At 36.1% G+C, this 25,997-nt stretch overlaps 1 pseudogene; it reads right to left on the bottom strand.

The window, feature by feature from the left end:
- Nucleotides 1–7,248: 7,248 nt before the first annotated feature.
- LOC120187834 lies at nt 7,249–20,126 on the bottom strand (annotated as a pseudogene).
- Nucleotides 20,127–25,997: the final 5,871 nt, after the last annotated feature.

Genomic DNA, 25,997 nt, shown 5'->3' on the forward strand with positions numbered 1-25,997 from the left:
ATTGATCTTCTATGGGTTACCCTTCTGTTATTCATTACTGAAGCTATGAAGTACAGTAAGAGGACCTGGGTGTTGAAGCTTTTGAGTACTCAAAATCTTAGGGATTTCTCATTTTCTGATCCTGGCCCTGGACCTGATTACCATGCCTTCATGGAAAAGAAATCGAGGGATATTGACTCGAAATCATCGTTACCACCTAGTGAGCTGCCTCCTTAAAGATATTCGGGATCTCCGGATGATCATTTGTCTCAATCTTATTACTTATTCAATAGGTTCACATATTTATTTGCGGATCTTATCCTTGGCTACAATGAGCGGCAAGATTGTCACTTCATGATCTGCGATAAGTCATCAGAAGAAGCCTTTAAATTGGTGGAAGGTGAGCTTAGACTTTTGTATGATGCACTCTACACCAAACTAACACCTCTCCACTTTCGATACCGAGGGTATCACTGACGCTGTTTCAACCTTATCGTACTCGTATGCGCATTGATGTCATACATGTTCTTCAGTGATGATGAAAGCTCAACTGATACTTTGATAACATACTTGCTACTGATCAGAGCAGTTGGTCTTAAGGTTTATGGTTTCTTCATTCTTATCCTCTCTGATTGGACAAAGCTATGGCTACTGCAGTACGTAAAAGTGAATCATGTTTGAATCGGTAAGAGATGGTCGAGGAAGATATAGAAGTTCAACATGATCAAGTTTTGCCTCAGAAAACAAGACAAAGACACCATGTAGATCAGATTTCTAAACAAGCTTAGCATCGAGGAAAATGTGGCTAAAAGTCTAAATGTAGAATACGAACAAGTGGATGTTGAACTGAAAAGCCTCATCTTCCAAGAGCTAAAAGATCGAAGTGAGAACATCAATAGTTTGTTCGATGTCAATTCATGCAAGAAACTATTGAGTTACAGAGGAGATTTTGTGCTTGATAAATGGAATGCCTCGAGCTTCTTAAATGGCGCACAACCAATGTCGAATTCAACCATAACTTTCTTCTCTGGCACATCGCTACTCGACTCTACTACTTCGAAGATGCCATCAGGGCGCTTTGAGGGTCCAATTATCTGCAAAATCTTAAAAAAAAAACTCTAAAATCAGTAAAGGGTTATGAGAATATATTATGTACATTCTTTTCATGTATCCAAATATGCTACCCAAAGGGATTGGTGAGATAAGATTCAAAGATACATGTGCCGAAGCCATTAGATTTTTCCAACAAAAGTGAAAGAAAATTGGAACCGAGGTAGATGAAGCTTGTTGTAAGCTGTACGAAGTTGATACTAATTTCTTGGAACAAGTTAAAGGAGATGTGACCAAATGTGTCCTCTTCTATGGCAGTCGAATGGCAAAGCAACTGCAAGCTTTGGAATTTGAGAAAAAAAATGGGACTTGATGAACAAAGTTGGGTTGAATTACTGTCATTTGCAGCAGTTCATTGTGGATGAAAAGAGCATGCTCAACAGTTAAGGAGAGGCGGGTAGTTGCTAACCCATGTTTGTCTTCTAATGGCACATTTGGGTTTAAGTGAACAATATCAAATTCAGAAACAATACTTTCGAATCCATCAAGAGAAACGCAGGCATAAGCCTCCATTTGTATGTTATCCTTTCTTGAATATATGTGCTCCCTTTGTTTATAGATGGATGGTTTAAGTTTGTTCGTGTAACACTCCAATTTAGGGGTTAATTTATAAGATGTTGTAATATGAGGGTTATGGTACAACTTGACGAAACTTTAGGAACCCAATCCCGAATTTTACCAATTTTTATTACACAACAAAATAAACCTCCCTCGATCAACTTAACCCCAATTTTGTCCCCAAAATAAAATCCCTAAACCCCAAATTAATCTCCCCACTGACCCCTTTCATAGCCTCAATCCGCCATCATCCGGTCACCGTTCGCCGCTCCGACGCCACCTATAGACTCACTGTCGACCGGTGAATGAAACCCGACCCCTAGCCCATCCTAAATTGGAGCCGTTCGCCGTAGAAATCGCTGGGAAGATTCGTCAAAACCCCACCGCCGCAGCGAGTGTTTTCTTCGATTCTGACCGATCCGATGATCTTCTCACCGTTACCGCCATTGAGTTCCAAATCGACCCGAACTTGTCTCCCATCATTGCCGCTTTTGCCAATCACCTGCGTGGGTAAACTTTTCGTTTATTTTTATTTTAATTCCGATAGATATTTGGTTGATTTTGGTTGTTGCTGTATTGATTCCGTCAAGTGCTTTAGCAGGGTGAAATCGGCCGCTCGAAATTGGCTCTGTCGCTGTCGCACACGTCGACGGTGCGCGTGATGCTCGTTCCCCCGTTCTTGTTTCTTTTAGAACCAGTCCAAGTGATCTGGACCTATCTGAACCGGCCCAACCCGACCCGCCTGCCCGACCCAACCCAAACTACCTGGTTTGGTTCACTCATCGAGTCAACTCGGTCTGAGTCAACCCGTCTGAGTCAACCCGTTGACTTTTATCGTTGGCTTTGACCAAAAAGTCAACTTTTTCGAAAGGGTCCCATTTTATGTTTTTGGACGTCCTGAGTATGAATCTGAAGTCTGTTTTTCCAAATTCGCACTCGGTAAGCAGTTTTTCGATGTTTTACCTTCGTAATTCAATGTGGTTTCTCAATTGAGTTCAGTTTTTGACGTAAATTTGGTTGCTTTGTATCCAAGGAATTATTAGACGTTGAATTGAAGTTCGAGGCCGATCAAATGGAGTTTAAAGATCGATCGACATGGCATGAAAACTGAGGTAATACTTTACTACCTTTTGTATGCTTCTTGGACTCATTGATGAATGGTAATTGCATGAATAGAATTGATTGATACATTATATGTATTTAATTATCAGTGGATTCAGACGTAAAATTTGAATAAGGACATAAAATAGTATAAGACTCAGATAGCTCGATAAAGAGAAATTAAAAAGATCAATCGAAAATAATTATAAGATCAATGATCCAATAATAAATGAATCGGTTTCAAGATCCATGAAGTTTGATAAATTCTCTTAAAAGGTTAAAAACCGGTATTAACTGGATATGAAGTTACCAAAAAGAGCAGAACGAGATAAAATTACGAAAATGCCATTGTAATGGAAAAAAACAAGACTTCTCCGGATGGCGAAGAATAACTCTGAAAGGATGAACTTGCCTAATTATCAGAAAAATTGCTTATTGATCGAATTAAAAGTAATTACTGAAATATCTTCGAGTTTCGTAAGAACTATAATAACCTATAATGATCAAAGGAGCAAAATACGTTGAACACTAAAGGAAATATAATGCATTCAAGCTTAGTTTATCGAAAATTATGTCACTGACAGAATTGAATGAAATGAGGATGATACACTTAAGTGTTAAGCATAATGGATGGCTATGATAATGGAGACGACCTAAAAACGCATATCTTGATTTACTTGAACTTTGGAATTATCGAAATAAATTCCGGATCTATTGGAATGCCTCTGAAATATAAAATGACTCAAGGAACGTTTAAGCCCTATAATAAATAATACTTTCAGCTCTGAAAAGAATAAATCAACTTCAAATACTAAATAACCTAAGTAGCCTCAATGACTTAGGACTAAGTGAATGACTATGATAAGTCTGGAAACACTGATGAGCTTATATGATGTCATGCCTCTATGGGTTGTGAACCACGAATCAAGTATGTTGACATTTTCCTGATAGTGTTGCAATGTGGGAATGAATTAAACACCATTGGAATATCTATTTCGTCTCTTTAAGATATATCCAGTGATGATTCTGAAGCTGATTTATGGACAAGAATTTTGGTATAAAAGAGTGAATACCCTGAAAAGCCAATGAATTGATCGATCGACATGCATTAGTTCTGGGAGTTGTTCAGCTCGAGTTATTTCGATAATCCTATAGATTGACACAGATTTTAAATGTCCTGAATCTTCGTTTCTCCCTTATCGGCTCAAATCACTCCGGTTATATCTAAAAACTCAAGTAACTCAGATGAAAGGATACTGAATACCCCATTTGGTTCATTGGACTTAAAATCCTGATAATTCAATATAAAATACTGAATACTTCAGATTATTTGAGTAATGGAATCACTCTCTGTAAATATGAATCTTGAACTTATTCTGTATAAAGGTTCCTAAACACCTTCCTGACGTACCCGGATCATAGCGAAAATTCTAAAGTATAAACTCTAAATGTCTGATTAGATCCATTAGTAATTGTTCACTTTCAATAGGACCTTGTTACATTAATCCGATCAAATTACATCAGTTTCATGTTTTCCATTGCTGATAAACTACCAAGTACCTCTGAAAAATACTTGGATCCTCTAGTGTGTTCCACATGTACTACATGACGGTTTTATATGTTTTGAAATGAGTTTTAACGAAATTATTGATTTACTGGTTTATGAACCATGTCAACATGGTATGTGTTCTCTAATTACGATTTTCACCGAAAAATATGAATTGTTCCTGATTTATGGAATCATGAAAATTATTGGTTTATGAACTATAGTTTTATGTTTTCATTGGTTATACTCGAACTGTTTTATTGGGATATTATATGGGTAGGCTGGAGGTACAACTCTGCTCAAGTTGGTAAATCCTTACGGACCTAAGGTGATCCTTGGGTAAGCTCTCAGGCCCTAAGGCACTCTATTGGGTTAATCATGGGATTACTTATGCTGTACAGCTGGAGACCAGTTATATGGTTTATTTCATAATCACGGTTATAAGATATTACTGGATTATGATCTAGATATTATGGGTTATGGTTAAAACTGATTTCTACTGGATTTTTATATGGGTAGAATTTTGGAGTATAAAGGTACAACCCTGATCCAGCTGGTAAATCCTTGCGGACCTAAGGATACCTTTGGGTAGGCCCATAGGCCCAAGGCATACCCTTAGGTTGGCTCCCTTTGTTGTGTGCTTAGGGTAAGCCCTTATGGATGCAGTTCTGGGGAACTGCATAATGGAGTTTGGTTGGAGGGTTCCACTATGGTTTTAAAAGATTTATATCTTTTCACTGGTTTTGATTGGAACAAACTAGACATCCTATTCGATCTCCTAAAAACTTGATACTATGAATGTTTCCTATGAACTGAGATTTTTATGGCTTCTACTCATGAACTACCAGTGGAACCCCAGCTTATCCCGAAAACTTGTATACATCTAATTCAATAAGGAAATTTTATTGTTCTACAGTTATTTGCATGTCCTGAAGCATCATCTGGTACTATTGTATTACTGAGCTTCCCAACGCTCACTTTGTCACTCACCTTTTTAGGTTAAAAGAATCGTACATGTGCAGCTATCGACTTCAGTAAGGGAGTTCCTCCGGCGTTGCTTGCGGAGTATGGTGCATGTGATTGGGGGCATGTAACTTGTATTTTGTTTTTATTTCCGAGTATGAGATCTGTTTTATTTTTGAATAATATTAAATTTTACTGTTATGTTTATAAATTGATTTTATGATTTGTTTTCATGTTTTAATAAAAAAATTAATTTTTCTGAGATTTTTACGGTGGGTCGCTCCGGTGGCCCTAATGTGACATCCCGAATCGGATCGGGCCAACCGTATCGGTCTTAGGGGGTTACAGTTCGTGTTTGTTCGTTTAGTTTCGAATAATTAAGATTTTAAATAGATCAGTAACTTTAGCAATATCTAGATGAAGTTGTTCCGTAAAAAGATAGAGATGACCTGCAGTAGTTCTCAGTTACACAAAATGATATTTGATGTTGTTTACAAGTAGTGCAAATACTATATTGTGCTCTTAGATGCAATATGGGCTATTTTCTATGTTGTTTATAAGTAATGCAAATACTATTCTATGCTTTTTACACTGCTAAATGATACTTTTTTACAGATATCCAGTCAATAAAAACGATGACTCCTTTAATCTTCAGAAACTTGATAACTGAAAACAAGAGCAATTGGTTAACGAAGAGGGACAACCTACCAAAATCAAAACTCCATATGCATCTATAAAACCATTTGTTTGGAGGAAAAGCGCTGTCTCTCAATAAATCCAGCCAAGCTCCTAGTTTGATGGCAGTTTAAAACATATTTACACTTTAAAAAGAGGCTGCGTCTTCTTGACTTGCACTTCCAAAATAAAAGATTACCAGCAATTTGTTGAATATTGACACACGCTGCCAAATGCAGGGTTATATATATACATAGATCACTTTTCATGAATTATTGGTTGATATACAACCAAAATATATTAATCCAAAAGCAGAGAAGATGTAGCTATATTTGCGAATCCACAATCCTCTACACAACTTGTAATTGTCTCCAACAAAACCCATGCATCTTATACTAGTATAATAGGGTAAGAAAATTCTTATCCTATATCAGTTTAAAAAATTGCTCCTAATAAAATAATCAAATCCTTAAACAAATTTAACCACCAACTTTAAACTAAATCAGGTTCTCTCATAACCAAAGGGTAAACATATTCATGTAGAATGTATACGGTATACCCAATAAATTATTTTCACATTTTACTTAACTACATGAATAATCAGAATTCTATTATGCACTTAACTGCTGATGAATGGATTAGCCGGCTGCTTAACTCACTCAGCAATGTAAGAGACCACAGTTATCATTCAAGATTACACTCATATGAAGAGTCAAATGACATACCCATACCTCCATTTCATTTCTGCCGCAGAATCTGTCCCTGAAAAAATGGCCTTGGCAGAATGCAAATATAGTTGATCTGGCTGCACAAGCACCATTAGTGAGATTAGTCCAGTGTTGCCTGTATCTAACCCAGACTTACAACAAAAGTAGAAACACGATAATCCTATAAATTACCTAATTAATGACTTCAAAAAGAATTGAACAAGGAGCCATATGAGGTGAAAATCTCATGTACGGTCCTGTAGAGTACAGTAAGGGTGACTTGTCGGTCAACTTTTCCACTATCACCCCCGAAAAAACCAAACTCTGCCTTCTGTGAGGTTGACAGACTCGAATTACACCTCTCTATTATTTGTTGCTTTCGAGCTAAAATTGTTAAGGTCTGTGGAGAAAATGTTCGCCATATAGAGTGATTTGTGAAGGCAGCAATTAACCACCTACTTTACTTGTTCAATATTCACCAGTTAAATCAAGAACCTGTTAATTTCATTTCCACGTGTCTTTCTAGTAAAACCAGATAATGTGTTTTACTGACTTTTCCACTATTTTGCAGATACTTCAAGATCTTCCTTTTGGTTTCAATGGCTGCAAAATAACTGACGCCTCTCAAGTTATTCCACAAGGTAGCCATAGGCTCAAAAGTTCTGTGTACTTCAAAGCAATTTTAAGTCCCTGTTCAATTAAATCATGGGAGATTATGTTCCCCCACTCCTTTGATTTTCCCTCCAAACAAAAGCCGTGCAGAAAGGCAGCATAAGAAACAGGGTCAGGAAGAAGGCCATTATTCATCATGCTATCTTTTATTTGCAAAGCAATTCTAGTCATTTCCATTTTGGCAAAGGCATAGGAGGATGGAGTTATAAACAATGGCTCGTGGAGCCAAACCTTCAGAGATCATCATATGATAAGATTCAAGAAAAAGAGATTTCTTCTCCAGAGAATGGTTATCCAGAATTTCACCTGGACTGTTTGTGTGCCATTTACAACATAATTGTAAGTAACATCATTTGGAATGCACTTGTTAGATAGCATCAATTCAAAGTAGAATACTGCTTTTTCAAGTTTACCTTCCTTTCAAAAACTCCCAACAAGTATAGTGTATGTGACTACATTAGATTCTAAACCACAAGATTTCATCTCTTTAAAAGCTTTTCAGACGTATTGAAATCTCCAGTTTGACAAAAACCATTAATCAGAGAGGTATACGTCACCACATTAGGCTTGCGTTTTCTTTTCACCATCTGTCCAAACATCCTTAGTGCACCTCCAATGTCATGCTGCTTTATGTAACCATCTATAATTGTAGATTAAGTGAACTCATATGAGTTAAGATGTGTGATAATTCCGTAAAAAGACTACTTTTAAGGTGTTTTTCACTTAAGTTATTGTTTGTTTAAGGGTTCATATAATTCATTTTAGATGCATGTAGTTGCATATAATTGTATTTGTGGTGGTTGTGTTATTTTATTTTATTAAGGTGTCGTATTAGGAGGACGGTGTGGTTTTTAGTGATGTGCATGAAATAACAAGCAAAAATGGTGAGCTGGGAAGGAATGTCGTGATATCACACTTTGCTGACGCAAATTGAAATGTCTTGGCATTTTTGGCATAGAAAATGACAAAAAGATATTTTCACAATAGGACAACTGGCAAGGCACGTGTCCGATTGTTGTAACCGCCTGTTGGGGACCACTGTCACCTGTAAAGATAGACCTCGCGCACAAAAGATGACTCTAGGGGTATGATGGGTATTTTGAGTGCAAAATGGTATTTTGAGTGCAAAATCCCAAGAATACCTTTAGATATTTTTATTATTAAAGGACGCCTCACAAGAGAGAGAAGGGGGATATGCACTCTAGCAGAAAAATGTTCATCTTTTCCATTGTTTCTCTTCCCTCCATTTTTTAGTGATGTTCCTCCATTAATGAGCTATAAGGATTGGCTAGCTACGCTTCCGAGAGGAGCTAGAAAGCTAAGGCGATTTGTAGTAGTCGAGGAGAGCTCCGACAGCGCACGTCGAAGGCTTTTTCCTCCTTCCCCTTTGTTGTTATTTCTCATTAGATTTGAGTTGCAAGGAACGAACATATTTATTTTTATTTCATGGATTATTCAAACCCCAACATGAACTAGCTTTATTTGGTGGGAGTTCACGATGGATGCTTAAGTTATTTCCTTAATGGATGATTGTTATTTTCTATGATTTTATTTGCTTTGTTTATTGTGCTTAATGTCTTAAGGTTGTAGGAGCTATGAGACTAGTCATTCCTTAGGAAATACTTAGTGTTCGGGAGAAACTAAGTAGCTCATCTTTAGTATTCGAGAGAAACTAAGGAGGATCAACATAAGCAATGGGTTTTAGATAGTAACTAAGCATAATTCACCTTTAACATAAGGCTAGGATTTTAATCGACAAAAGGATTAGTTCTCGATCGAGAGGGTAAATGTTAGTACGAATACTAAAGGTATTGTCGCGAGATATTCTGTTAGACTGATGGGATCCCTTCACCTGCTAACGCCAATAGGTATTGTCATGGCATTCTCAACCTATTGAGTCCCTTGACTAGAGATAGCATAGGACACCTTTAGTAAAATCTGTCAGGCAACTAAAACATATAAGTGAAATCATCTTGAGAAGATAGACTTAAGTTTCCTAAGTGATTCCCATAATTCATTCCCATAGTAGCGTGTTGTGCGAGGATTATCAAATCATTCTAGTTAAATCCATTATTTACCTTTTTGTTTGCCTTTACATTTTTCATTTGATTTCACTACACACACTTTATTTTGCAACGACATCTCCATTTGCTACCACATCACACTATCATTCCATCCCCACCAATACGTATTGCCTTGAAAATTTTGATTGGTACATACCATCAAACTAAGTATACTTGGATAAAGTAATCTTTTTCTTTGGTTAAACTCATAAATTTCCACCAATCCCTGTGGAGACGATACTCACTCATCATAGTATTACTTGTTCGATTGTGTATACATGCACATTAATTGTGTATAATTTTATAGTTCCCACAACACGTAACAAGTTTTTGGCACCGTTGCCAAGGATTGGCAACGAAAAGTTAATTAGTTTTGCCATACAATTTTATTTTTTCTTATTTATTTTTATATAGTTTACTTTATTTATATTTTACTTTATTCTTTTTTAGTCATATTTGGTTTATGCCAGAAGACATTTTGACAAGCCATTGGAACCAATTAAAGCTAATACTGAGAGATTTTTTAAGCAAATGAGACGTGCTCAACATGCTCGAGAAAATATGTATCAAATTGGGAACCCTGGCATTGGTCAAGATGATAGAAATCATAATGTCGAGGCATTCTAAAATGTTGAACCTGCTGATAGGCCTCATGCTATTCGTGATCATTTGAATCCTATACTAGATGATATGAATCCTGGAATTGTGGCACCCAAAATTCAAGCAACCCATTTTGAGCTCAAATCATTCATGTTTAATATGTTGAATTCTATAGGTCAGTTTGGGGGCATGCCAACTGAAGATGCCAGGCAACATATTTGCAACTTTTTGGAGGTTTGTAATTCTTTCCGCCAACAAGGAGTGCATGAGGATGTGCTGAAATTAAAGTTATTTCCATACTCTTTGTGTGACAGAAATCATGGGTTATTTTTATACTCTTTGCGTGACTGAACGACGGCTTGGTTGAGTGGTGTTCCATCTGGTTCGATGGAATCATGGGCTAATCTTTGCAAAAGTTTCCTATTGCTCTATAACCCACAGAACATGAACACTCAACTAAGGAATGACATAACATCCTTTCACCAGGGAGATGATGAATATATGTATGAATGTTGAGATCGTTACAAGAGTTTTCTAAAAAAGTGTTCAAATCATGGTTTTCAAGACTACACTAAGTAGTTATGTTTTATAATGGAGCCAATAAACCCACGAGGATGATGTTTGATGCCTGGAAAAATGGGACATTACTGGATAAATCACAACTGAGGCGTTTGCTATTTTGGATAGAATTGCCAACAATGACTATCAATTCCCTTCCTCAAGGCTTGGAAATAGGAGAAAGGTACCTTGGCATTCGAGTTAGATACCAATGACTCAGTGTCCGCTCAACTCTCAACTATCATGAATATGCTAAAAAGTTTTCAACGCTCCACTGAGGTAAAGGGATTGAAAGCAGCTAGCTCGGCATGTCTGTTATGCCAAGGTAATCATTACGAGAGCGAATGCCCAACCAATCATGAGTTCATCAACTTTGTAGGTAATTTCAATAGAAATAATAAAAATCTATATTCTAACACTTATAATGTAGGATGGCGTCAACACCCTAACTTCTCATGGGGTAATCAAGGAACCCAAAATGCTGGTAACCTACTCGTCAGCAGAACTACATTGAATCTAAAGGATACCAAAATACTATGCCATGGAAAAATGTTAACTAGGGAGCCTCATCTTCAGCAAACATTAGTTCTTTGGAAGCTACGATTCAAGATTTCATATCTACCACGAAGACAATGTTGCAAGACCATTCTACTTCAATTAAAAATCAAGGAGCTTTGATTCATAGTTAAGGCGCATTACTTCAAAGCCATAGCTCATCTTTGAGAGCTTTGGAAGGACAAGTTGGTTAGATTGCTGCAACATTGCAAGAGGATTAGCAAGGACGATTGCCAAGTGACACTGAAGTCACTAAATCGCTTAGAAAATAGCAATGCAACGTATTGACTCTTAGGAGTGGAACGAAAGTTAAACAACAGGTCAAGTTTGGGGGAACACAACATGATGATCCTACCCCCACTATTGAACAAGTTGAATCTGAATTACACAATGAAATCATTACCAAGAACGATAAAGAGGAGGGTTCTACTAGTGAGCCTGCCGAAGCACTAAATTCTAATGCCAAAGAAAAATCAATTTCGACTCCCGCAGTTAAGGAAGTTACACTCCCACCACCCTTCTAGCAATGACTGAAGAAGCACAACGATGAAGTTCAATTCAAAAAGTTCGTGGACATTTTTTATCAACTCCACATTAATGTACCTTTCTTGGAAGCTATTGAAAAAATGTTGACTTATGCCAAATTTCTTAAGGAAATTTGTACCAAGAAAAGGAAAGTTGTATCTATGAGACAGTTTCCAAGACAAAAGAATATTGCTCCTCATTGAGTAAGTTTCCACCAAAGCAACATAATTCGGGCAGCTTCATTATTCCCTGTTCTATAGGAGCTAATTTCGTTGGAAAGGTACTATGTGATCTTGGTTCAAGTGTGAACTTAATGCCAAAATATATATTCTTAAAGCTTAGCATAGGAGATATGAGACTCACCTATGTGATTCTACAACTTGTCGACCGATCCCATATTATACCTGAAATGAGAGTCGAGGATGTAATAGTGAGGGTGGATAAATTCATGTTTCCAGACGACTTTCTTATCCTTGATTGTGAAGTTGATGACAATGCACCAATAATTCTAGGTAGGTCTTTCCTAGCCACTGGTCATATTCTGATTGATTGTGAAAAAGGTGAACCTACCATGAGAGTGATCGACCATTGTGTGACTTTCAATGTTTTTCGTACTCTAATGTATGTTAACCCTGAATAATGCCAAAACATTTTTTAAATGAACTCATTGCTTGAAGATGAAACCGAACAACTTTGTCAGAACAATTTTATTTAGCTAACAGGCAAGGAATGTTCAATTGATAATGAAAGCATGGAGGAGCATGACAAATTGCCAGTTGGGGTGGAACAATCTAGCTTACTACTAGCTAGATCAAGTATGAAATTTTAACCCCTTGATTTGATGAATTTATTCCTCCTAAGCTATCATTAGGGCATGCACCTACCCTAGAGCTTAAAACTTTGCCAGGGCATCTTAAATATGTTTATTTGGGTAGTGATAATACTTTACTTGTGATTATTTCCTCTAACCTTACTACTAACCAAGAGCAAAGTTTGTCAAGTGTTTGGTCACAGCATAAGAAAGCGCTCGGTTAGACTATGGCTGATTTAAATAGGATTAGTCCAACGATTTGCATGCATAAGATCATACTAGATGAATGTCATGGCAACTCGATAGAACCACAATGAAGACTCAACCCCATTATGAAGAAATTCGTAATGAAATAAATACTTAAATGGCTTGATGCTGGAATGATTTACCCTATATCTAATAGCTCATGGGTGAACCTTATCTAATGTGTGCCAAAGAAAGGTGGAACAACTGTAGTTACCAATGAGGATAATGAGCTATTACCTACGTGTACTATGGATTATCGTAAGCTCAACAAAGCTACAAAGAATGACTATTTCCTCTACTATTCATCGATCAAATATTGGATTGATTGACAAGCAAAGCATTCTATTATTTCTTAGATGGATATTTTGGGTACAATCAAATTTCCATGGCACAAGAGGACCAGGAGAATACTACATTTACTTGTCCCTATGGCACCTTTTCCTTCAGGAGGATGTCTTTTGGACTCTGTAATGCCCCAATAATTTTTTAGCGTTCCATGCAAGCCATTTTTTCTGATATGGTTGAGGACTTTCTTGAGATTTCACAGATGATTTCTCCGTTTCTGGAGATGACTCAGAGTGATGCCTTATCAATTTGGTAAAAGTTCTCAAGAGATATGAGGAGGATGATCTGGTTTTAAATTGGGAGAAATGTCACTTCATGGTGACTGAAGGCATTATTTTAGGGCACAAGATATCTCACAAGGGCATTGAGATGGCTAAAGAGAAAATTGATGTAATTGAAAAATTACCACCGCCTACATCTGTTAAGGGCATAAGGAGTTTTTCTGGAAACGCTGGCTTTTATAGAAGATTTATCAAGTAATTCTCCAAAATCTCTAAGCCCTTATGCACCTTTCTTCAATAAAACCATCCATTTGTGTTTGACAAGTTATACCTAGGCGCATTCACTGAGATGAAGCAATGATTGATCTTAGCGCCCATTGTAGTTCTTCCCGGTTGGACATCACTATTTGAGCTAATGTGTAATGCAAGCGATTATGCCATAGGAGCTATTTTGGGGCAATGCCAAGGTAAAATTTTTCATGCTATATATTATGCTAACCGTACCTTAAATGAGGCAAAAATGCATTACACAACCACCGAGAAATAATTACTTGTCATAGTTTTTATATTTGATAAATTTAGACCATACCTAATAGGAACTAAAGTTATTGTTCACACTGATCACTCAAATATAAAATACTTAGTGAACAAAAATGATGCCAAGCCTAGACTAATTAGGTGGATCTTACTTTTGCAAGAATTCAACTTAAAGGTTGTAGATAGAAAAGGTACTGAGAACCAAGTTGATGATCATTTATATAGGCTAAAGAATAATTCTTAATGCCATGACACTATAGATATTCAAAAAGAATTCCCTGATGAGAAAATTTTATATGTCACGGCAATTTCGTGGTACGCTGACCTTGTTAATTTTCTTGTTAGTGGTATACTTCCTTTTTATTTGAAAAACTAGGGCAATAAAAAATTCAAGCACGATGCAAGGTTCTACTTTTGGGACGAGCCATATTTATTTAAACATTGTGCTGACCAGCTCATTATACGATGTGTACCTGAAGAAGAGCAACAAGACATTATATATCATTTTCATACGGCCTTAAGTGGATGCCATTTTGGGGGAGCAAGGACCGTTGCCAAGGTTCTGCAGTCAGTTTTTTATTAGTCAACTCTGTTCAAATATTCTCAAGCATTTTACAAGTCCTGCGATCAATGCCAACGCACTGGGAACATATTCAGGAGACATTAAATGCCACTGCAAGGTATTTTGGAAATTGAGTTGTTTGACGTTCCAGACATTGATTTCATGGGACCATTCCCATCTTCAGGTGGTGATCTATACATTTTGCTTGCAATGGATTACGTATCCAAGTGGGTGGAGGCAATTGCGACATCAAAGAATGATTCCAGAATCGGCTTATGTTTTTTCATAAACACATCTTCACTCAGTTTAGAGTACCTCAACACATGATTAGCGATGAAGAAACCCACTTTGATAACAAGTTGATTTACAAGGCATTGAAAAGATATGGAGTCGTCACAAGATTGCCACGACATACCATCCACAGACGAATGGCTAAGCTGAAATATCCAACCGCAAGATTAAGCAGATCATAGAAAAAGTGGTGAATCCGAGGTGAAATGATTGGTCACCAAAGTTAGATGAAGCACTATAGGCATATATAACAACTTTTAAGACCCCTCTGGGCATGTTACCCTTCAGGTTGGTGTATGGGAAGGCCTTACACCTCCCTGTCGAGCTATAACCTAAAGCGTATTAGTTTATTTAGAGGTTAACTTTCGATGCTCAATTAGCTGGAGAACAAAGATTGTTGGAACTCAATAAGATTGAGGAGTTTAGGGCACAAGCATATGAGAATGCCAGGATATAAATGAAAAGACTAAAAAGTGGCACGACCAAAAGTTGATGCCACGTCATTTTCATGTTGGCCAACAAGTGTTACTCTATAATTTCAGACTTAAGCTCTTCCCTGGAAATCTCAAATCTCGATAGTCATGAACATTTAAGATGCATCATGTTTATCCCCATTGGAGCTGTTGATATCAACAATGTCGACGATGGGACGATCTTTAAGGTCAATGGTCAATGCCTGAAAGTTTGCAACGGAACTCCAATGTTGTGTGACAAGTCGGTGTTGTATCTACGCGATGTTTGAGTGTGCCTAAACCATGAACAAAAATTTAATGACACGGCATTGAATTATGTTGATTGTGCATAAATAACAAATTTATTTTTTCTTTTATCTTTATCTTTATTTTTATCTTTATTCTTATTTTTATTATTCGTGGATAATGACAATTCGTTTTATACTATAGGGACCCACCAGTACCTAGGGATGTACGAAGGAGTGGTTACTAAAGGGAAGGAAAAAGGTAAAGCAATTAAAGGGGAAATATACTTTTATATTTTATTTCTTTATTTTATTTTATTTCCATATCTTTATTTCCCTCTCTTATCCTTTCACATCACATTTAATTTTACAATTTACTTTTACACCTTTTACCCCACATCGAACGAAATTTTTCGGGTTTCTCGGATGAAATTATTTCGGCATTTGATGCCGAGCCATCTCTTGAGCCTGATGATGTTGTCCCTCCCATTGTTGAGCCAGTCCCAAATCCTGCCCACCAGTCCCCTACTACGGAGTCTCCTATGGCACCATCCGAACCAACCCCTAGTCTAGTTGTTGCACCTGTACCTCCTTCCATCCGCTGGACCAACCATCGCACTAAGACATCGACGGGGCTTGTTAATATTGATCACTATCATTCAACTTCTTTCGATTCAATCCCTACACCCCTCCGAATGAAAACAAGACGCGGAGCTGCAAGCACTTCCACTGCAACACCGCTACCACCATAAACAAATTGAGGTATCTCACTTTGCACTCATTTCCATTCATTTTTTGCATTACATAACATTGAATTTAGTTTAAGTAAGTAATTCGTTGTCTCAAACATTGAGGACAATGTTACTCTCAAGTTTGGGGGAGATATTGTTCTTTGTAGAGCATATGCATGATAATATTAGCATAATTGTTTGCCATGACATCAGAAATGGTAGGACAGTTAGACAAAATGTTATGGTAATACCCGATGATGATGAACTTTTTAGGTTAAAAATTGAATGTAAATGTCTATTGAGAATTATAGAACTGACTCTAGGGTTTGATGATTTGTGAATTATTTTTACACAATTGTATGTTCTCTATACTTAAGGAATTTAGAAAATTTTTATGAAATAACTCTAGTTAGCCTTCGCATTGAAATTTAGAACTATTCAGAAATGATAAATCAATGATAGATCCCTTTTGTCTAAAATTATGAATAAATGCTTCGTCATAGCTGTAGAAGGACACTCCTCTTTGTCGTGACTGTGTCTGGAACTTTCTTTAATAAATGGCAGTCATGTACGTATGAGTGAATGAAATCAGTCACGGGATTACTCTACTTGACTAGCTTGGAGTGGAAGGTATGTTCCCTTTCACCTAGAGTATGGAATGGTAGGTGTGATGGGCTTACTCTCCTCGTAACAACGTAAAAAAAGTATTAAGTAAAAAGGGAGTATAAATATGTTTAATGAATAAGTAAATTTCGGGACAAAACTAGGGAGCTTAATTAAAAAAATTTAAATTTATTAAATATAGATTGGATGCAATCACGCACACACACACAACCATAAAGAATCTTGACCTAGGGAAAAGTACTTTATTTCTTGATATGCCTAGCGTGTTGAAGCCAATTTTTCTGAGGGTTGAAATTCTATTTTTGTCTTGATTATCTTGTTGTTGAAAGTTGTTATGACGTTTTATTTGTTTTAAGATTTATCCATTTCTTGAGGACAAGTAATAGCTTAAGTTTGGGGGTGTAATAACTCCGTAAAAAGACTACTTTTAAAGCCTTTTTCTCTTAAGTTATTGTTTGTTTAAGGGTTTATATAGTTCATTTTAGATGCATGTAGCTTCATATAATTGCATTTGTGGTGGTTTGTTATTTTATTTTATTAAGGTACTGTATGAGGAGGAACGTGTGGTTTTTAGTGATGTGCAGGAAATATCAAGCAAAAAGGGCTGGCTGGGAAGGAATGTCGTGACATCACACGTTGCTGAAGTTGATTGAAATACATTGACATTTCTGGTGTAGAAAAGGATTAAAAGATATTTTCACAATAGGACATCTGGCAAGGCACGTTTCTGATGGTTGTAACCACCTGCTGGGGACTACTTCCACCTGTAAAGATAGACCTCACACACAAAATATTACTCTAGGGGTATGATGGGTATTTTGAGTGCAAAATCCCAAGAATACCTTTAATTCTTTTATTATTAAAGGAAACCTCACAAAAGAGAGAATGGGGATACACACTCCAGCAGAAAAATCTTCATCTTCTCCACCGTTTCTCTTTCCTCCATTTTTTAGTGGTGTTCCTCCATTAACGAGCTCTAATGAGTGACTAGCTAGGCTTCTGAGAGGAGCTAACGAGCTAAGGCGATTTGTGGTGGTCGAGGAGAGCTCGGGCAACGCGCGTCAAATGCTTTTTCCTCCTTTCCCATTGATGTTATTTCTCATTTGATTTGGGTTGCAATGAACGAACGGATTTATTGATTTATTTTAAGGATTATTTGAATCCCACCATGAACTAGCTTTATTTGGTGGGAGTTCACGATGGATGCTTAAGTTATTTCTTTAATGGATGATTGTTCTTTTCTATGATTTTATTTATTTTGTTTATGGTGCTTAATGTCTTAAGGTTGTAGGAGCTATGAGAGTAGCCATTCCTTAGGAAATACATAGTGTTCGAGAGAAAATAAGTAGCTCATCTTTAGTATTCAAGAGAAACTAAGGAGGATCAACATAAGCACTAGGTTTTAGATAGTAACTAAGCCTAATCCACCTGTAACATAAGGCTAGGATTTCAATCGACTAAAAGGAGTAGTGCTCGGTCGAGAGGGTAGATGTTAGTGTGAATACTTAATGGTATTGTCATGACATATTATGTTAGACTGATGGAATCCCTACACCTGCTAACGCCAATTAGTATTGCCATGGCATTCTTAACTTGTCGAGTCCCTTGACTAGAGATAGCATAGGGCACATTTAGTAAACTCTATCAGGAAAGTAAAACATAGAAGTGGAATCATCTTGAGAAATTAGACTTAAGTTTCCTAAGTGATTCCCATCATTCATTCTCATAATAGCTTGTTGTGCGAGGATTATCAAATCATTCTAGTCAAATCCAGTATTTACCTTTTTGTTTGTCTTTACATTTTTCATTTGATTTTACTACACACACTTTATTTTGTCGACATCTCCATTTGCTACCATATCACACTATCATTTCATCCCCACCAATACGTATTACCTTGACATTTTTCATTGGTACATACCATCACACTAACTATACTTAGATAAAGTTATCCTTTGCTTTGGTTAAACTCATAAATTTCCACCAATCCCTATAGAGACGATACTCACTCATCATTATATTACTTGTTCGATTGTGTATACTTGCACATTAATTGCGTATAATTTTATAATACTCACAACACGCAACAATGTGCTTCTATCATTCTAGTAACAAATAATAGTGCTTCATTCATACTTCCAAATTTACAGAACCCCTTAATCATGGCATTATATCCCATAACACCGGGATCCATGCCTTTTCCAATCATGACATCAAAGAGTTTCTTTGCCTCGTGGAGATTACCATCCCTGATGAACTCATCAACCAGAGTTGTATAAACAAATGCATCAGGAGGTACATTTTGGTCAAGCATCTCTCCAAGGAGGACTTTAGCAGCAGAAAGTTTTCCTTTCTTGCAAAGTTCATTCATCAAAACATTATATATTACAGCATCAGGCAAAACTCCCCTTTCAAACATCCTATGACGAATTGTTAATGCGGCATCCACCTCTCCCTTTGTAACAAGTCCATGGACAAGAGCTTCAAAAGCAACTACATCAGGTTTGTGTCTCATCTCTGACATTTCAATAAGCAAATCCAGTGCCACCATATATTCTCCTATTCTAAAATAGCCTTGTATCAAAGGGGTATAACTAATTGTATTCGGTACTAATCCCCTCTTCTTTGCCTGTTCCAGCAACCTTCCCATCCCTACATAAACCACTAATCAAAGTGTTATATGTAACAATATCAGGTTCATGTCCACACTCAACCATATGTTTTATGGTGTCTGTCACATTAACTTCAAAACTATGCGTGTGCATCAAGAATAATATTATGAACTTGAGCATTAACAGAGATACCCATTTCTTTCATTTCTTTCAAAAGCCAGTCAATTGCACTAAAATCCCCTTTCTTACAAAATCCATTTATCATAGCTCCATAAATCTTCAATGTAGGCAAAAATCCCTTCATTTTCACCTTCTTAAAAAGTTCATTAACTCTTTCACCACCACTTTAGTAGAATACCCATCAATTAACGTATTATAAAAAACAACATATGGAACACACCTTTTACCCCACATATATTCAATCATTTTTTACCTTCCTCAACTTTCCCTACGTTACATAAATCCTTCACCATTATACAGACACTATAATTATCAACACAACCATCTCTTACAACCATTTCATCGAACAATTTACGGGTGATCTCAACTTTATTTAACCTCTCAAGCGAATTAAGTAACGAATTACAAGCAATCACATTAGGAACATATTCATAACTTTTAACCATTGAATAAAACAACTCAAGAGCTTTATCAACAAAGCTATACTCCGTATAAACGCTAATAAGAAAGCTTAGATCTTTATGCGTAGGCTTTATTTTTTTTCGATTTCATGTTCTCCAGCGTAGTGTCGATCTCGAAAATAGTCATTGACCATTGACCGTTGATCGTTGGCCAGTCATTGACCATTGACAGTTGATCGTACCATTCGTTGACCATTGACTGTTGATCATCGTTTATTTTTCTCAAAAACCTCTATCTTGGCATTCTTCGACGTCCTAAGTCCGATTTTGTAATGCGCTTCGCCAAATTCTAACCCAAAATCCCTGAATCGAGGGTACTTGCATTTGAGATTTGATTATGGAATAGATTTGAGTATATATTTTTATAAATGTGAATGTACTCGTGTTTCCCCCGACCGAGGGTCAATTAGATCTGGTGTTCCCGTTCGTCAGATCCGTTCGATCTGCATTCTTAGAGAGTTACTCATAGGTTTTTGTAAATTGTTTAAATAGATGTTATTATTATTCATATTAGGATTCCGATATAGGTTTTTCGATTCGTAGGATCTAGCGCTGCTACTGATCGTGATCGACAGACTGGATAGTAGGTTTCCTTATCAAACTACTCAGACCGGTAGATGTGTGTTTCCTAATAGTGTTACATTACTATTTTTAAACTATTTATTTGAACTGTTTTAGATTTCTTATGATACTGAATATTTTTTGACATGATACTGATTTTCTGAATAATTCTCTGATATCTGATTTACTGTATATTTTTATATGATCTCTAGTTACTACTTTTTTGTATATGGTTTTTTAGTATGAAATATTTTCATGTTTAAATAGATTAAACTATCGTTTTCACTCGAATACATACATGTTTATTACTTTCATTGGGGGTATTATTGGAGGAAGTATATTAGGCCTAGTCTATGACTTGTAAGACCTTACCGCAAACTCCTCTACTTTGTGCACAGGGTAAGTCCTTACCGCAGGTCCATATGCTATATGCATAAGGCCCTAAACAGGTGTACAGGTGGGTGTATGTTTTGGGGAACCTACACATTTTGGTGTTCGGATAGGGATAATGTTCATATTTTTAAAGCATGTTTGATGATTTTTTTTTGTTGAAGTATTTTATATGTATGTTTTTATACACCATAAAGAACACACTGGGCTATTTAGTTCATTATGTAAATTTTAACCTTTACAAATAGTAGCAGACCGTAGACTAGTTTTGTACCACTGTATATCTCTATATGCCTTTAGTTATACTTTGGTGACACATGTTTTTGCTACTGTCTTGGTATATATGTATTACTGGTATTTTATTTCGTATATGTTTTATACGATTTTCTTATATATGTTTATTGTATGAATTGTTCTTATGGCTAATTTCATATTATACTATTATATGAAATTTAACGTTATTTTAAATATGAAAAGAATTTTTTAATACGATATGTGACCGTCTAGATTTGTTCATAACTTCCAGGCCGGGTGTAGGGGGTTGTAGGTTGTCATCATTTTTAAAAAATGATGAGTTTGGAATATATGAATAGTTGGGTGACCAATTAATAATTTTTAATCGTTGAGGGACTCAACAAAATAGTATCCTATAGTCGGGGACCATTTGTATACTTTACCCCATATATATTACTCGTTGTCATTACAAGGGTTGAGGGATTCCATTGGAAAATAAATATGTTCTAAGAGACGAGGAGAACAACCACCACCACAACATGGCTAAAATCCTAAATATCCTTCCTTTTTCATTTCAGTTCATAACTCTTTGGTTTTCAGTGCAAACTGGTTTTTTTTTTTAGATTCATGTTAAATGATTAGTTCCAAGTATATTTTCTATTTGGGTTCTTTCATGTATCAATTAGTGACTCCCTTTGAAGGTGATTTTGGCTCATCTATACCACCCTAAACCCATCCGACAGCAAATATTTCAACTTGAATTAGCAGAGACTGCAGGAACTCGAGGTTTCAATAGCTGATTTTTTTCTCAAGGAATTAGTGGTAAGTGCCAAACTTATTGCTGTGGAATTCTTTGGTATCTAAATATTTGATGTATAATAAATTTTATGGTAACTTAGCTTGGAATAAGTTCAAATTGATATTTAATCATATTTTAAGGAAAAATTTTCTTAAATCTTGTGTTATAGCTTGAAAATAGATTAGTTTACATCAATCAAATAGTTTAAAAACCTATTTTATATCGAGTAATCTAATTCTATGCACACGAACTCGGGTGTGAGTGTAACACTCTACACTAGTACGACACACAGTCGACCAATGAGAGTGTCGCGCGGAATCACCGAAGTGGTTAACCAACAAATTTCTTTTATCATTCATGTGTAAATACTTGCAATAAAATAGATAATAAAATCCATGTAAAAATAGTTTACAGTTGGGAGCTCCTACAATTACAAAATAAATCAAAATATACAAACCATGTATTTAAAACAATTTACGACTCAAATTTACAAAATAGAAACTTTGAATATACATGCCCTCTAGAAATTTGAGACGTACTCTGCTATGTTGTTTGGTATGGATTTCTTCTAGTAAAAGAGCTCCCCTACTGATCTTCACCTAATTTTCATAAAGAAACAAATTCCAAACACCAAGCTAACTAGCCTAGTGCCACACTAACAACTAAAACATACTAAAAGTGGTACATTTAGAACATGCATTAATAACTGAATATGAGATAAAATGAATCTATCCAAACAATCAAACAAATCATTAGTGAGTATCCTTGTGATACTCACTCTCTACACTATGGTAGACATCATGGTGCGACTGAGGGATTTCTACATCTCGGATCTCCTGCAACCCTCTAGTCTACCGAGAATGTGACCCTCATAATCTCTGCATCAGACACCACACCCCCGACTAGCCCACCTCTTGCGAGTATTGGACCTTGTGCCCTAGCTAATCGTTTTAAGGGCCTTGCACCCTACCTAAGGATATCCAGACTGATTCTATACTTCGACACTCTGAACTAAAGAAACTCGGGTGTCCAAATCGTTTACCGAAGCATCAAGCAAGGCTAGTTTTATTTGTCCCTATTTTATCTTATTTCTACGTTTGAATTAATTTTTTTTCTTGTTTCACTTGTAGTCTTATTTGATGATATAATGAAGTGTTGGGGTACCTCGACTCTAATTCCCTTAAAAACTAACATTTCTTTACCCAAAATAGACTCAAAGTATCGATACTAGCCCAAGAGTATCAATACTCCTATAAAAGTTTTGATACTTTATGTAAGTACCGATACTTTTAAGCTTTCTTTGATGTCCAGCTTCGATACTTCCTGGAGTTTCGATACTCTCCAAAGAGTCTTGATACTCCTGCCCAAAAAACATGTTTTTACCGATAATTAAAGAACAAGTATCGATACTAACCCTATAGTATCAATACTCACCCTACATGATACACAATTCAAGTACGAAAATGCTATAGTTCACTCCCAAAGACCTTAGAGAGGTTCCCAAACATTCTTTAAAGTCTTATGTGATTAAAAAGGACCATAAATAAGGCTTTAGCCATGCTCAAACTTTCAAAACATAAAATCTACCATGGATATGCTAAATAAGCTTATTTCTTACCTTCATGTTATTCAATACATTAAAATGACCCACTAAATATACCTTTTATCCTTGACTAAATTCTAATCATCAATCACTCTTGATATGCTTTTTCTTTCTCTTTTGTATTTGAGCTTCCACCCACTTCTTTTTCTAAACAAGAGTAAGAAAAAGTAATTTTCTAAGTTGTCTATGCATTGAACATACTATTTAGAACATTTCTTAACCCTTAAATTTAGCCAACCCACCTTGGATCCTTAGATTTTACTACACTTCCCAAAAACCCATTTTTGGAAACCATGATAAAATCTTACAAAATTAGGCTTAATATAAAGTTGTAGGATGAGAATTCATGCTTTTACCTTGGCTTACTAAATGGAAAATGAAATGCTTGGAAAAACTTGAATTTGAGATGGAAGATGAAGAGAAATGGAAAATACTACAAGGAAGAAGGATAAGAGTATTTGGTAAGATTGTTGGGGCTTTGATTCACATAAAATATAAAAACAAGGGGAAGATTTCCAACTGAAATAAAATGGGTAAACTATAGGTCCTTATACTTTCAAGCCTATATGAATATCATTACCTTACATAAGTCTTTTGGGCCCAACACAACACAAATCCACTTAGCCTTGGTTTAAAATATTTTTAATAATTATTTTGGGCTCTAAAATGGGTCTCGGGTTGACCCGAACTACTAACCCAGGTTTTGGGGCATTACAATGAGTATTTTAGCATGTATCTTACAAAGTATGCTTAGTTTTTTTAAGTTTATCAATGTATTTGGAGGATCCTTTCAAGTTGTATCTTCTTATCTTGTCGGGTATAACCGTTTAAGTGTACACAGATACTTAAAGAAAATGAAGAGTCCGAGCAACATGAATTTTCTTATAACTAATGCAGTGTATACATAATTGGTTTTCCAATGAGATCTTTGAGATGTTAACTAAGGCTATATTTTGTCAATGTAGGCTAGAAGGCCAACATCCGAGCACTTTAATCTTCACTTTATAGCTTACCGATATATTAGTATTAGATTGTGTGCCATTAAAATCAGAATGCTTACCGATAGATTATCAATCTTGTTTTTCTTATCAGGTTTTGTTTTGGTACCGCGTTCTGTTTGTATATGACATTATGTTGTGTTGTTTATATAATAGCTAGAGTTCCTTCTATCAGCATGTGGAGTTTTGGTACAGCCACATTGTAGAAACTGTTGGATGGAAAAATGGTTCTCTAAAGAAAGCTCGTTCTGCATCAGAATGTTCAAGCAATTAAAGCTCTTCTGTCGTTAGCAGCGACGAGGGTTTAGAGTGCTCGATATACTGTGAATCCTTCCACATTATAGAAAACGTGCCCTATGTTTTACGGTGTGGTCATACCCTTTGTAAAAACTGTATCCTAGGACTTCAATGGGTTGCTGTGAACTCCCATACTCTTCCAGTTCAACTTCCGCTCTTTGTCACTTGCCTGTGGTTCAATCTCTTGTCGTTTTGTATCATTTATAAGGGAAATCCTGTTAAGAATTCAATATTAGCCTAAATAAGTCCACACCTAAATTAATTTGACGTCATTGCTTACATCAATTTAGTTAGGTGAAAATTAGGTATTTTTCTCATTTTTAATTTCAGTGGTTTAAATTATTTTGTGGTTATTTTAATGAGTGGTTTAGATTGGTTCTTGTAACCTATAAATACTCCATTTGTATTTGAGTTTTATCATCCAACAATCAAATGTTAATTATAAGCATTTGAAAGCTTTCTTAAGAGTTCTTCCCTTTTGCAATTTTGTGAGATTATTCTAAAGAGTTTTTATTCTTCCCGATCAATTAGAGTTTTTATTCTATTTTGATTCAACAATTGGTATCAGAGCCACAATGTCTCTTGAAATTCTGAGTATGCTTTGTGGTTGCAGTTTTAACTGATCTTCCACATCAAAAAATATTTCTTGAGATTATTATCGTGGTTATTACAAACGTTGAGGAGCTTCTTTGTGTTTAGAGTAATTTAGTACTCTGCACGTTTGTTATTCAAGCTTGTTTGGTTTAGTCAAAGTCTTACCGTTAATATGGGTGACCTTTATGTAGTTGAAGAAATCAAGAAGCTCAACAACAAAAACTACAACACGTGGGCAACATGTATGGAGTCATACTTACAAGGTTAGGACCTTTGGGAGGTTGTCGGTGGTGGTTAGGTTACACAACCGGCAGAAGATGCCAATGACATCTTGCAAAAGTGGAAAATTAAAGCAGACAAAGTGATGTTTGCTTTAAAGACCTCAATTGAAGAATAAATGTTGGAGCACATCTGGGATGCTAAATCACCGAAGGAAGCGTGGGACACCTTCGCTACACTCTTTTCGAAGAGGAACGATACAAAATTATAACTTCTCAAGAATTAACTTCTATCAATGGTGTAACATGACATGGCGATTGCCCAATACTTTCACAAGGTGAAGTCGATATGTCACGAAATTTTAGAATTAGA

Source organism: Hibiscus syriacus, unplaced genomic scaffold (assembly GCF_006381635.1).
Source record: "Hibiscus syriacus cultivar Baekdansim isolate YM2019G1 unplaced genomic scaffold, ASM638163v2 tig00113726_pilon, whole genome shotgun sequence".
Classification (NCBI taxonomy): Eukaryota; Viridiplantae; Streptophyta; class Magnoliopsida; order Malvales; family Malvaceae; genus Hibiscus; species Hibiscus syriacus.